Here is a 15,715-nt window from a genome sequence, read left to right as displayed (position 1 = left end):
ATCTTACCCAGTTTGTTCTTGATACTACCGTTTACTCTCTCCACCTTACCACTGCCTTGTGGTCGGTAAGGGGTGTGAAGTCTGCTACTGATTCCCATGAGTTTACACATATTTTGGAAGATATCACCAGTAAAATGGGTACCCCTATCACTTAAATGATTCTAGGGATACCGAACCTACACACAAAGTCTTGTACAATTTTCTTTGCAGTGAACACAGCAGTATTAGTGGCTGCCGGATATGCTTCTACCCAACCGGAAAACACATCAATACACACTAACACATTTGTTTAGATTCCTGCATGGTGGTAATTGGATATAGTCAATTTGTATTACCTGAAAAGGTCCGTCTGTAGGAGGGATGTGGGATGGCTCAGTTGGAATAGCTTTCCCAACATTTTTCCTCAAACAAGTAAGACATGACATTGCTTTCTTACCAGCTTGAGAGGAAAATCCGGGAGCACACCAGTATGCTCTCACCAGTTTGCGCATACCTTCTTTAAACAGGTGAGTCAGGCCGTGTGCTGCTTCAGCCAGGCTTGGATAGTATGTTCGGGGAGCTACAGGCTTACCTTGTCCATCCCTCCAGAGTCCTGAGGACTCTTGACCACATCCCTTCGCCTTCCAGACCGCCTTTTCCTGCAGGGAACACAAATCTTGCATTTCAATTAATTTCTGCATGTCTAATGTCTGAAAAACCATCATAGTCTCGAGCGATACAGTCATAGGTTGCCCTGCTGCCCATTTAGCAGCTTCGTCTGCCCTGTTGTTGCCCAGTGACACTGGGTCTTCTTCAAAGGTATGGGCTTTGCACTTTATGACGGCTACTGTTCTGGGTAACTGTATCGCTGTCAGAAGTCCTTTTATGTGTTGTGAATGTGCTACTGGTGTACCTGCTGCTGTCGTAAAGTTTCTAAGACGCCAAAGGGCCCCAAAATTGTGCACTACCCCGAAGGCGTACCTAGAGTCAGTATATATATTGGCTGATTTACCCTCTGCCAATTCACATGCTCTCCTTAGTGCTACTAGTTCCGCCACCTGGGCTGAGTAAGGTGGGCCAAGGGGTTCAGCTTCTACCACATCCTGATCGTCTACAACAGCGTAACCAGTACATAGCTCTCCTGTCTCTGTCTGTCTATGGCAACTTCCGTCTGTATAAAACGTAAAATCTACATTTTCTAAGGGGGTGTCACGTATGTCGGGCCTTGCAGTAAAGGTCTGATTCAGGTGTTCCATACAGTCATGCGTGTCAGTATTCTTGCCTAACTCATCATCAACCAGGGTCTCCTCACCTCCCACCCTTTGTGTCTCTAGAGACACATACGGAAGGTATGTAGCTGGATTTAAGGTGCTACATCGTTTGATGGTGATGTTTGAGGGTGCCATCAGGGCTAGTTCCCATTTTGTGAATCTAGCTGAAGAAACATGTCTGGTTTGGGCTGAATTTAACAGAGCTGATACAGCATGGGGTGTATAGATGGTTGAATTATGTCCTAATACTACATCCTCGCTCTTACTTACTAGAAGGGCCGTTGCTGCTACACTTCTGAGACATGTTGGGAGTGATCTTGCCACATTGTCTTATTGTGCACTGTAGTATGCTACCGGTCTGCTAGCGTCACCATGTTTCTGTGCGAGGACACCTGCTGCACAACCATCAGCTTCTGTACAAAATAGCTCAAAAGGCTTTTCATAATCAGGTATTCCCAATGCAGGTGCTCTTGTCAGACTATCTTTAAGATTAAAGAATGCTTGCTCTGACTCTTCTGTGTGTATAACACATTCTGGTTTTGAGGAAGAGACTAGCTCCTGCAATGGTAATGCCAGAATAGAAAAACCTGGGATCCAGGACCTACAGTATCCACACATCCCCAAGAAAGTACGAATCTGCTTCTGGCTCTGTGGCAGGGTCATGTGTTGTATGGCCTCAATTCTGTCGGTTGTCAGGTGTCTTAGCCCCTTAGTGAGGCAGTGTCCTAAGTATTTGACCTTAGTCTGACATGGCTTTAATTTATCCTTTGCCACCTTGTGCCCTGTTTGTGAAAGATGAAGCAACAACAATTTAGTATCATGTAAACATGACATAAAAGAATCAGAGCACAACAACAAATCGTCCACATATTGAATTAGAACAGACCCATTGTGGGGTTGAAAGGATTGCAAACAGTCATGTAAGGCTTGGGAGAAAATACTGGGGCTGTCAATGAACCCCTTGGGTAGTCTGGTCCATGTGTATTGCACTCCCCTGTAGGAGAATGCAAAAAGGTATTGGCAGTCAGGGTGAAGAGGGACTGAAAAGAAAGCAGAACATAGATCAATGACAGTAAAATGGCTGGCAGACGGTGGAATCTGCATGAGGATGACAGCTGGATTCGGCACTACGGGGAATTGGCTCTCAACAACTTTGTTAATTCCCCTTAAGTCCTGGACTAATCTATAGCCCCTCCCCCCACTCTTCTTCACAGGGAAAATGGGACTATTTGCTGTACTAGCTGTACGGATTAAAATCCCTTGTTGTATTAGCCTCTCAATAACAGGATATACCCCTAGTTCCACCTCCGGTTTTAATGGATACTGTGGGATTTTTGGAGCTATCCTACCACTTTTTAGATTGACCATGACAGGGGCTACGTTTGCCATAAGTCCAGTGTCCTGTCCATCTCTGGTCCATAGGGAACCTGGTATTTCCAGCAACATCCCCTTTACTTGAGATGGACTTTGTTCTATAACAGGAGAGTGTAACATTAACCTTTGAGGGGTGTCCAATATGTCCTGTACCTCATGTGCAACCTTCTCGGGTATATCTAGGAACACACCATCTGAAGTACAGTATATGACACATCCCATTTTACATAACAAGTCTATCCCTAGCAAGTAAGTAGGAGCCGCTGCAGCTAAGAGGAACGAATGCTTAGTATGCAGAGGGCCGATAGTAACTTCAGCGGGTTTAGTTAGACGATAATGTAACACTTTTCCCGTCACCCCATAGCTGGAATGGTTTTACTGGTCACCTGTAGATTGAAAGGAGAGGTTATCACAGATCGGGCCGCCCCTGTATCTACAAGTAAAGTTTGTTTCCTACCAGCTATGTCAACTATCATTGTTGGTTCTTCACGCTGACTCTCAGTTAACCTCACTGGCTGTAGACTACAGGTATGACCTGACCCCTAGCGCTGACTATTGATTTCACGCGCAGCATTTGCTGCCGTAATATGCACGGGTAGATGTGAGTCTTCTAGTCTATGTGAATCCCTCCTTGGAGGATATCTATGTGTCCCGTCCCTATGTGTATTGAGTCTTTCTTTATTACAATCTCTCCTGTAATGTCCTTCCTCGTTACAGTTGAAACACCTGATCACTTAAGGTTTCCTGTTATATGGGTTGTATGCTGGTGGTCGTGTGTGCACCCCTTCTAGAGCCTGTATACTTACCGTCATTAACTTATCACTTTTCTCTTCCCTTTTTCTAAAAAGGTTCTTGTCATGCTCCACAGCAGACTCCCTAAGAGAGTCTACCGTGACGCCTCTCCAATTAGGTAATGTGGTTTGTACTCTCGTCTTTAAATTTTCTCTAAGGCCGTCCATCAGTACTCCTACAGCTACCTCTCTGTGATGTGGATCCTCACTTATGTTGGATATCCCAGTAAATCGTGCGATCGCTGTTATAGCTCTAGAAAAGTAATCTGAGGCAGTTTCACTATCCTTTTGTTTAATGGTGAAAATCTTACTCCAATTTACTACTACTGGAAAACAGATGGCTAAGTGTTTGACAATTTGTTCTATATTCCGTTGGTTAATCTCATCAGTCAAGGTGTCATCTTCCTCCAACAAACAATCTTAAATAAATTTTTGTATGTTAGTATTGGGAGGAAGACACGCCCTCAACACTACCCGCCAATCCTTACTGGTTGGTTCGTGAGCGTTCCCTAAGTCTTTAACAAATTTCTGACATTTAGCTAACTCCTTTCTAGGGTCTGGGAATTCAGTCATAATGGAACGTAATTCTGATCTAGTCCAGGGACAATGCATTGTAACATTTCTTAAAGGAACTACACCATCCTTATCCGGTTTCCCATTGGGAACCGATATTGTGCGGACCGGGAACATACCATCTGATACACTAACTTCAGGGGACACTACAGGATTTACAGGCCCTAGATTTAGAACGCTTTCACTCCTAGTGATCACGCTACTCTCACCTATCTCAGCCATTTTCTCATACTTGCGCTGAGCCTCTAGTACACTAACAGCATGGGCAATGGCCGAAATCACAGTGGGTTCATCTTCATTTTCAGATACACTTGATTGAAACTGGCTTAAAACAGGGTACAACTTAGTAATTTTTCTATTTTCAGTTTTAACAACGGCTGTACTTACCCCTCCCGCCACATAAGGTGGCGGGGGCGCGCTTGCGCTGAGTTCGCCACGCTTCTCAATGGTTACATCCGCCTCGCACGCGCTTTTCGCCACGCCTACTTTCGGTTTGCATTCGCTGCTCTGCCACGTGTTACCTTTCATTTACCACAATTTTAAACAATCATTATGTCTATTTCTCTTTTTCGTTGACTTGATCAACCATACTTTATCTTTTACAGTATTTAGTACCTCTGCATTAAAACTCCCTATTGTTGGGAAAGGCCTATCACAAGCTTTGGTCATCCCCACCCACGTGTCACAATACACAGTTGCATATGCACCATATTTCTTACACATGAGAAACCTAGCTGAACCAATAGGGCCTTCCTTAGGCAGTACACTGACCATCTCTAGCGTATGTTTAGCACCCATGTTGAACAATATACCTTGTACCCGGAACACAGACACACCGCAGTGCTCTGTTCCTTCCGGCCAAATGTGAAACACAGACACACCACAGTGCTCTGTTCCTTCCACCTAATGATTTCAACTCTGTTGCTATACTCACCGCTAGAGACCTATAATTCTCGGTGAACGTATTTCCTTTAGCCGCGTTCACTCGCTTTTCTCGCACCAGGCGAGGATCCCTAATACAGAAATATCACTTGTGGGCCCCAAGGGCTATCAGCTCCTCGATACCCTGGCTTAACCACAAAAATCTGCTGAGTTTATTATCGCTGGGAGCGCAAAGTCGATACAATCAACCTGCCTTTCCAGTATAATTCCTCCTAGCTGCTTCACCAATTCGCACTAACGGTGCGATCGGATCGCACTGCCTACCAATACTAATTATTAGCAAACCTTGCGATCTATTGGTAGCGCTTTGCGAAAAACACGTTTTCGCATTCGGTATACCTGCCCTGTATACCGTCCTTCAGTTGGGCAATCTGCCTCGTCAGACAGCAACTGAGCACAATCCACAATAAAACAGTTTATCTACGTTACAACATCACACACTATACACCTTTTCTGCGCAGAAAATCAAAAGTTCCCAACAACAGTAATAATGTCTCAGAGGCTTTCACAAGTGATTATACTATGCATGCACAATAACTATCAAAACGATTGTTTAACCACGTGGCAAGTTTACCGGAAGTTCGCGTACGCACAGCAGGAAGTACACATACGCTATGCAATACAGTTAAAACGCACAATGACAGAAAAAAGAAACAGTTTTCTCTTTTGTCCCTAGGTTCTAGTTAGCGTGCCCTAGATAATGCAAAAACGGACATTCGGTTTCGCAACACAGAGTAAAATTCAGGTTTTGAACACCATGCGTTCTTACCCGTTTATGACGCGTCTCCACCCTTTGTTGAGGAACCGAAATCCGTTGGCTTGCGTATCATCGGCAACGAAACCTCCAAAGCTCACAAGCCCCCAAATTGTTATGTGCGTATTGTCGCTAACCAATAACGATTGTCGAACCTCGATTTGTGTTTCCAAAGCACAAAGATTTATTCGCTCAAGCGAAGTAATAGTAAATACAGCCGTTACTTATCGCAGGCGCTCTGGATCCAGTGCAGTCATTCAATCCTGAAGTCTGGGGACAAAAAGTCTTCATTCAGGATCACAAGCTGCTGCTTATATACACAATCACATACAGTAATACAATGAAGATGGAATAGCTTGCATCTATTGGTCCAGGTCTCAGGAAGGTCCAACGGGTCGTCCTCATTGGCCAGTTCATACAAAGGAATCCAAAGGAGGGGGTCATCTCAGCAGGGGGTATGCTCTGCTCTTCCCACCAAGATTCCTTAGTCTTAAGTAGTTCATAATTCCCTATCATTCATAACTTGCGTATGCACTCTGCGATTCCCTCGCAGAGTGAACCAAACAGTAGGATATGTGACAAGGTTCATTATGATACCACTCATGATGTTATTCCTTCAACCCATTCCGTGTATTTCACTAATATGCATGTAACTCTGATATAACATATAAATACAACTATATTTCAACGTAACTGACTATGTGTTGCAACTAGAGATGAGCGCACTCGGATTTATGAAATCCGAGCCCATCCGAACGTTGCCGATCCGAGTCGGATCCGAGACAGATCCGGGTATTGGCGCCAAATTCAAATCTGAAACTGGGGCTCTGACTCATAATCCCGTTGTCGGATCTCGCAATACTCGGATCCTATAAATTCCACGCTAGTCGCCGCCATCTTCACTCGGGCATTGATCAGGGTAGAGGGAGGGTGTGTTAGGTGGTCCTCTGTCCTGCTATATCTCGTGCTGTTCAGTTAAGTTCTGTGCTGTTCAGTTAAGTTCTGTGCTGTGCTGTGCTGTGCTGTGCTCAGTCCAGTGGTGCTGTGTCCTGTGCTCTGTCCTTCTGAGGTCAGTGGTGCTGCTGGGTCCTGTGCTGTGTCCTGTTCAGTCCAGTGGTGCTGTGTCCTGTGCTCTGTGCTTATAAGGGCATAGTTATTTCCCCAATATTCCAAAGTGTTTAAAAAAATAAAAAAAAGTTATTTAAAAAAAATACAAAAAACGAATTACATTTTTTTTTAATTACAACAAAATTTGCACAACCAATCCTGCAGTATAAGCCCATTGGTACTGCAATATTACCAAGTTCACACATTCAGCAGTAAAAGTCCAGTGGTTCTGCAATATTACAAAGTTCACACATTCTGCAGTATCAGTCCAGTGGTGCTGTGTCCTGTGCTCTGTCCTGCTGAGTTCAGTAGTGCTGCTGGGTCCTGCGCTGTGTCCTGTTCAGTCCAGTGGTGCTGTGTCCTGTGCTCTGTGCTTCTAAGGGCATAGTTATTTCCCCATTATTCCCAAGTTTTTTTTAAAAAAAAAGTTATAAAAAAAAAAAAAAAAATTATAACCAAATTTGCAAAACCAATCCAGCAGTATATAAGCCCATTGGTACTGCAATATTACCAAGTTCACACATTCAGCAGTAAAAGTCCAGTGGTACTGCTATTACAAAGTTCACTGATTCAGCAGTGTATAAGTTCAGTGGTACGGCTATTACAAAGTTCACTGATTCAGCAGTGTATAAGTCCAGTGGTACTGCTATTACACAGTTCCCTGATTCAGCAGTGTATAAGTCCAGTGGTACTGCTATTACAAAGTTCACTGATTCAGCAGTGTATAAGTTCAGTGGTACGGCTATTACAAAGTTCACTGATTCAGCAGTGTATAAGTCCAGTGGTACTGCTATTACACAGTTCCCTGATTCAGCAGTGTATAAGTCCAGTGGTACTGCTATTACAAAGTTCACTGATTCAGCAGTGTATAAGTCCAGTGGTACTGCTATTACAAAGTTCACTGATTCAGCAGTATAAGTCCAGTGCTACTCTCCTGTGCCGCATATAATTTTTAAAGGCTTTGCCGAGTGTGTGTGGCTTAGGGGTACGCTCTTTTGTGCTACATATAATGGAAAACCAAAATTTGGAGGATAAAGTAGAGAAAGATCAAGACCCACTTCCTCCTAATGCTGAAGCTGCTGCCACTAGTCATGACATAGATGATGAAATGCCATCAACGTCGTCTGGCAAGCCCGATGCCCAATCTCCTAGTACAGGGCATGTAAAATCCAAAAAGCCCAAGTTCTCCAAAAATAGCAAAAAGAGAAACTTAAAATCATCTGAGGAGAAACGTAAAGTTGGCAATATGCCATTTACGACACATAGTGGCAAGGAACGGCTTAGGCCCTGGCCCGTGTTCATGACTAGTGGTCCAGCTTCACCCAAGGATCTAAGCCCTCCTCCCCCCCTACAAAAAATTTAAGAGAGTTATGCTGTCAGCAACAACAACAAAACAGCAAAGAACTCTGCCTTCTAAACAGATGACATCACAAATCCCCAAGGCGAGTCAAAGGGTGTTGTTGGTTGTGAACCCTGACCTTCCCATCACTGTACGGTAAGAGGTGACTCCATCCAGCATTTGCAGCACGCCCTCTGCATATGCTGGAAGGATCACCCACAGTCCAGTTACAGATTTGGCTAATGAAGGTGTGAATGTTGTACACTGGGAGGAGGATATTGATGTAGCTGGCGCTGAGGAGGATGTTGATGATTATGATGCAGACAGATACCAAATTGCTTTCTCAATTTCTATTTATATTCTAGAGTATATAACGGCTGAAAAGTTTTCTGTTTTACTCCTAGTGGAGAGGGGATCTGATGCAGACAGATACCAAACTGCCTTTGTCCATTTCTTTGTATATTTGAATTTCTAGTTCTACAGTCTATGCAGGCTGCTTTATTTATATTCAACTACAAGTGTAGGGCGGGGGGGGGGGGGGGGGCATAGATAGCCACCAAAGTAACGTGGTCCATTTAATTTCACTTTCTAGCTCCACAGTCTGTGCAGCCTGCTTTTTTTTTATCTTCAAAGTATTTATATTTACAAGCCTTACAATCTAAATTAACTAGAGGTAGTGACGTGGTAGAACTCCAAAAGGCAGTTTGGAAGCCCCTGTACAAACTGGCTCTATTTTTTAACTGAGTTGTCCCCCCTCCAGTGTGTACTCGGAAAGAGTTTTTAGTGCAGCGGGGAACCTGGTCAGTGAGCGGCGAAGGAGGTTGCTTCCTCAAAACGTTGAAATAATTATGTTTATAAAAATGAATAATCAATTCCTCAATGAAGTACAGCACTGCCCTCCAGATAGTACAGAGGGACCTGTGGTTGTGGAGTCCAGCGGGGACGAATTGATAATGTGTGATGAGGAGGAAGTACACACTGTAGGGGGAGAGGAATCAGAGGTTGAGGATGAGGACGACATCTTGCCTCAGTAGAGCCTGTTTAGTCTGTACAGGGAGAGATGAATAGCTTTTTTGGTGTGGGGGCCCAAACAAACCAATCATTTCAGCCAAAGTTGTTTGGTAGGCCCTGTCGCTGAAATGATTGGTTTGTTAAAGTGTGCATGTCCTATTTCAACAACATAAGGGTGGGTGTGAGGGCCCAAGGACAATTCCATCTTGGAACTTTTTTTTTTGCATTATGTGACCAATCAACAGTCGTTTGCCATGTTCAAAAAGTAAAACCAAATTTAAACAAATTCAAGAAATTAAACCAAAAGTAAAATGTCCTGTCATAATTTAAAACAAGAGGTATTGACGTGCTCTGACTAAAACTACTGTATTGTTGTTTATATTTTATAAACACTACACTTGAAAGCTTGAGTCTTTTCTTATTATATATATTGTGGTGACCACTCTCTACGCAGTCCAGATACATTTACTGCTGCGAATCATACAAGTTCAGGGTTTTTAATATATATTGTGGTGACCCACTCCTCTACGCAGTCCAGGTACATTTATTGGTGCGAATCATACAAGTTGATGGTTATCTTATTATATATATTGTGGTGACCCACTCCTCTACGCAGTCCAGATACATTTATTGGTGCGAATCATACAAGTTCAGGGTTTTTAATATATATTGTGGTGACCCACTCCTCTACGCAGTCCAGGTATTTTATTCGGTGCGATTTATACCAGTTAATGGTTTTCTTATTATATTGTGGGGACCACTCCTCTACGCAGTCCAGAAAGATACCTCGTTGCAACGTTTTGGACTAATAACTATATTTTGAGGTGTTCAGAATACACTGTAAATTAGTGGAAATGCTTGTTATTGAATGTTATTGAGGTTAATAATAGCGTAGGAGTGAAAATAAGCCCAAAAACTTGATTTTTAAACTTTTTATGTTTTTTTCAAAAAAAATCCGAATCCAAAACCTTAAATCCGAACCGAGACCTTTCGTCAAGTGTTTTGCGAGACAAATCCGAACCCCAAAAATAACGAAAATCCGGATCCAAAACACAAAACACGAGACCTCAAAAGTCGCCGGTGCACATCCCTAGTTGCAACTACCATTAATGTGTACTATTTTATAAGTATGCGTGTTTGTGCGAATGTATGGTAAAAGACCAATTACTGTTGCTGCCACGTGCAGTGGATGCGTACGCCCTTTCACGCCGTAGCGTACCGTACGCATCTTTTCAGACAAAGACAACCAAGTTTGCTAGACTTTAATTGAAATGACTTTTATCCAATTTACTGACTTTGACAATATATATATATATATATATATATATATATACTTATATTTATATATACACATATATCTATTTTTATGTATATATATACATACATATATATATATATATATGTATATATATATATATATATATATATATATATATATAAATAGCTGATGATGATATGTAAAGGACTAAAGTATACCCCTACATGTGAACCTGTTTTTTAAAAAACTCCTGCTAGTGATTTGAGTTGTAAAGTTGATAATAAGTCAAAATTTAAAGGTAAATCTGATGGTTACCCTTTACAGCACTGGTATTGAATGCTTCTATAAGGTTGCAATAGATGATTTCAGAAACATATGCTTTAAACGAAAGATATATCATCATATTTTATCTAAAGAGCAGAGACATACAGTGAAAGAATTGAAAATGTACCATTGTATTGTCATCACATCTGCTGATAAGGAAAGAGCACAAGGTGTTAACTTGGCCTCCAAATTTCCCAGATCTCAAACCAATCAAGCAACTGTGAGATGTACTGGAAAAACAAGTCCGAGCCATGGAGGCCCCACCTTGCAACTTACAGAACTTAAAAGATATGATGTTAATGTCTTGGTGCCAGATACCACAGGACACCTTTAGTGGTCATGTGGAGTCCATGCCATGACGGGTCAGAGTAGTTTCGGCAACATGAGGGGGACCTACACAATATTTGTTATAATTTGTTATTTTCTTTGGCCACAAATACGTTTTTAAATTTAGGTCAGTCTACTAATTTACTTGAATACACAGGTGTGATTATGTTAGCTGATTGGTCAAAACCTCCTCTGTGACTACCTGGAGCAAGCTGTTCTATTCCATGTGGAGCTTTGCACAATCCTTAATAGACACTGATATACAGCTAAGTGCTATGTGAATATATAAGCTACCATGAATCAGTATAATAAAAGCTGAATTCCCTACACTGGATGGCCATTTAAATCTATATGCCTTTCTGGAGACTGCTAATGTGCCTTTTTACTTTCATTTAAGGAATGTCAGGATCCATATGAGACGCTATACTCCAGTGCATTTTCAAGGCTTGTTGTTTCCATCCGGTAAGCAATGTTATCTGTTTTTGGATTGATATCCCCATTTGGGATTTGTGCTGTTTCGAAAGCAGGACCTGTCTTAGAGGTGACTAATAAAACAACTCTGCTGGTGTTACAGTTTTGAGTATAATGCCAAACTGGCACAGTAAGAAAAATAATTTGTTCAATATTATAGTAAAGTGAGAATAATTGACATGAGTCTACAGCAAATAAACTAAGCAAATAGAGATAAGAAGTCCAGTGTCAAGGTATAGCAGGTGAACATTGTTTCAGGTTGTCTTCAAAGTTGTTAACTGTTTGTTCAACTGTGATTTCCTGCACCCTACAAGTGGTACTTATTGTATTCAATAGGAAATGTTAGTTCCACATAGTACAATGCATGTTCAGCTGGCCAACTCATGCTAAAGTCTTGAACTTCTGGCCAATCCCACACCAAATATAAGTATGAATTCATTCTGAACTTTACCATGATCATTACTATTCTTTGTATCTGGTTTTAAATCAATTCACCCATCTTTAGTGCAATCTAGTCTAAATAATTCAAAACAAACAAACAAGTTATTGATCTATATTTGTAAGAAGGAAGAGGGAATGATTTTGTGAATCCTCAAATTATTTGCTTTGCACAACAGCATATTCGTATATGATATCATTATAAAACTATGTATAATATAAAAAATAAGGTTGATTTGATTTTAATGTTGATTTAAGTAGCTTGTCTGAGTGGTTGATCATACCTTAACAAAACCAATCATGCAGAACTTTATTTTTATTTATCAATGTTTATCCATTTAAGCCTGGTTAAAAGTACTAGTGATTTCTGTGTACATAAACAGATGATGACATATTAAGAAATTAAAGAGCATTCTGTCTGATTTCTCCACCCAGATGTAATTATTACAATAATTACAACTGCATTCAGCACTACTTCCAAAATGTTTAAAAGAGCATATCAAATTAAATATAATCCTTGAATGATACTGAAATTCCTGGCATGAAAAAAAAAAAGTAAATGTGTATTTCAAACCACCTGAAGCCAATAAATCTTAAAAATAAGAATTAAGCCATATGAATTTCTAAAAAGCTGTAAGATGTGCTGTAGTATGTTCCAAAACCACAGGTGAATTTAATACAGATGCAAATTAAAATTATAATTAACATTTGCACTGATGTACATATCATATTTAAAATACCATTTAGATACTAAAGATAACAGCGAAATTAGACAAAGATGTACAAAGTTGTACTGAATGCTGCACATCCATGAAACTTATATGCTCCTTACACTGTACCGTTAACTACTGTACTATCTGTGATTGAGGGCGCTAAAAGATTTAAACACCACTTGAAGTAATTTTTGCAAAAATAAAGAAAAACCTGTTGCTAGGCAAGTAGCTACATATATAAGTTATTTACATGATCACCCCACAATAATGGTACATAGGTCTGGGGGGTGTTTTTGCATGTGAGTGACCAATTTATACGCACAGATAATTTTTTCTAAATGTCAAAATATTTATCTCCTTTAGCTTTGAGACAACGCCAGAAAATCACTATCCTGACATTTCCTTTATGTCTGTATGCATTCATTTGTATTTGCCTTTGAGCAAAAAGAAAAAAATCTGAAAAACAGCTCTGGCAAAATATAGCAAGAACTCGTATGCATCCTTGAGGAATCAGTGTCCTAATAGAAGTCACTGTAAAACATTATCAGTGGATGTTCTAATGAGGTTGAAAGTTTGGGAACCAATGCCAACACTGCTCAAGATTGTGAATAGAGGATAGTTTGCCAAAATTGTATTTAGGTGCACATTTTCAGTAAACTTCAGCAATTGCTTTTAGCTGTCTAAAGCATGTTACACAATACAGGTAATTTATGAAAGTAGAAAATTGCAACACAACAGCCATGACGCTGGAGTGCAACAATTTGGATTTTTGCATTGGACTTGCTCAGAGGCGGAACTAGCAAGCTATGGTCGGGAGGTGGGGGGATGGGAACCGAGGCCCCCAAACCTCATCTGCCATGCAGCAGGCCCCATTATCTCCATAGGCCCCAGTGCACAGCACCTGTCCCACCAATGGTAGTTCCACCACTGGACTCACTGGGTGGATCAGACATTACTTGCTGAGTGCGAGCTAGGTGGTTAAATGTGTCTAGTTAGGCACCTACATACAACAATGACATTTTGTTGTGCAGAATGTGATTATTGAAATGAGATTCAAGAAATTGAGAAGCATCATGTACAAAACATTTTTGTCTCCCCAAAAGGATTTGGATTTTGTCTTTATCGTTGAAAAATAAACCTTAATGTATACATTCAATAAATGTCTGCTCCTAGCTAATGAGCAAACTCAAATTAAAATAATAATAAAAGTGTAATGTGAAAATAAAATGTCATTCTAATAATATTATGATCATGATAATATGATAATATGCCAGTTTCCTCTTACTCATTAGTGGTAATAAAGGAAAATACCTCACCATTGGTCATCCCTGAGTTTGCTAAACAACAGAAGTAAAGAAGCTGGTAGACAAATTTAAATAAGAGTTCAATAATAGGTGTAAAAGTGGGGTGGTATCTGTTATCAAGTCGTTTAGTACAGAGGTTATTGATTTTTTGCTATTATACAGTCTTGCAGATTAATAAGAGGACGCCATAGACTTGTGTTGGGTTTATTCTCCTTGTTTGTTACCAAATTAACTAGAGTTATAATGATCCAGAAATTCTCTTCTCTGCACTTTGACTGAATTTCAAGTAAAAGTACAAAAATCTAAGTAAGTAATTTTTGCTAAATTCTGCTTGCAAATTGTGATTCATTTCAATTCTCTACAATTCATGATCCCAGCTCCTGATACTTCTTATCAGCCTTCTACTGATACTCTCTCTATGGGAGCAGCAGGCAGCACAACACATCAAGCAAAAGCTAAAGAAGGGTCTTAAAATTAAATAATTAAATCAAAGTGTATATTACTTCAGATGTCTTTTAAAACCATTCCATGTACTTATTATGTCGCTTTTGAAGTGTTGAGTTCATTGTGTATGTGTACTTAAAGTTTAAATATGCAAGCTACAGTGAGAGGGATACAACTGTTTTTTTTTATTTTTAATATATTGTAGTGCAAATACAATTGGGTTACAATAATATATTATTGTATTGACATTATTAAAAAATAATGCTACTTGCACTAAAGACTTTACAGAAGCAGGTCTCTCGAATTCATTTGGGTGGGGAAAAGGTCTCGCGTGCAAGCCCCCGTGCTCCATCGTCGAACCTTGGAGGGGGAAGTGGGCCTTCCAAATATTTCTAAGTACTACATAGCTGCTCACCTAACTCAACTAGTCCTGTTCCATTCTCCTCTTGGCACGAGGTTATGGGTCGACATAGAGGCTAACATTATGCATGTTCTCTCGCCTTATACCCTTCTATGGATATCGATCAAACACTGCCCGCCTCTCTCTTCACTTCCACCTACTACTCGTTTCTCACTTCAGATATGGGACTACTGTACTCGAACATTCCACTTGGTAATGCATCATGAAATTATGTTTCCATTATGGAATAACCCTGATTTCCCTCCTGGACAGCAACAAGCCTTTTATCAGCTCTGGTCATCATGTGGATTCAGGTTTATGAGAGACGTAGCCCGCTTAGGTATTTTTCCTGAGTTTGCGGACCTCCAACGTCGTCACGGTATCCCACATAACCGATTTTACCAATACCTACAGCTTAGACACCTGTATCATTCAATTCCAGCACTTAAGACCATTTACCATCTTACACCCTTAGAAACCTTCTGCATAAGGAAATCCCTCCCTACTGGCTTAATCTCGACATTTTACAGCATCCTGATGTCATTTCGTCAACCTGACAAGGATCGGTATGAGCTTAAGTGGGAGGAAGACCTTGGAGAGGTATTAGAGGTGGATGAATGGGCTAGGATCAGAGCGCCTGTCGCCAAGAGCTCTATATGTGTGAAAACCAAGAAGAACGCTTATAAATTGTTGTATAGGTGGTATTTGGTCCCCACTCAACTAAAAGCCATTTATCCCGATTCCTCTAACTTATGTTGGAGGAACTGTGGGCAAGAGGGCTCCTTCCATCACATATGATGGTCATGCCCTAAGGTGGTGGGATTCTGGCAAATTTCACAATCTAATACACAGAGTCACTAGGCTACAATTACCCCCCTGTCCTTCTTATGCACTC

Source organism: Mixophyes fleayi, chromosome 3, assembly GCF_038048845.1.
Source record: "Mixophyes fleayi isolate aMixFle1 chromosome 3, aMixFle1.hap1, whole genome shotgun sequence".
Taxonomy (NCBI): domain Eukaryota; kingdom Metazoa; phylum Chordata; class Amphibia; order Anura; family Limnodynastidae; genus Mixophyes; species Mixophyes fleayi.
The sequence above is the reverse complement of the archived record's forward strand: the minus strand, read 5'-3'. Positions refer to the sequence as shown.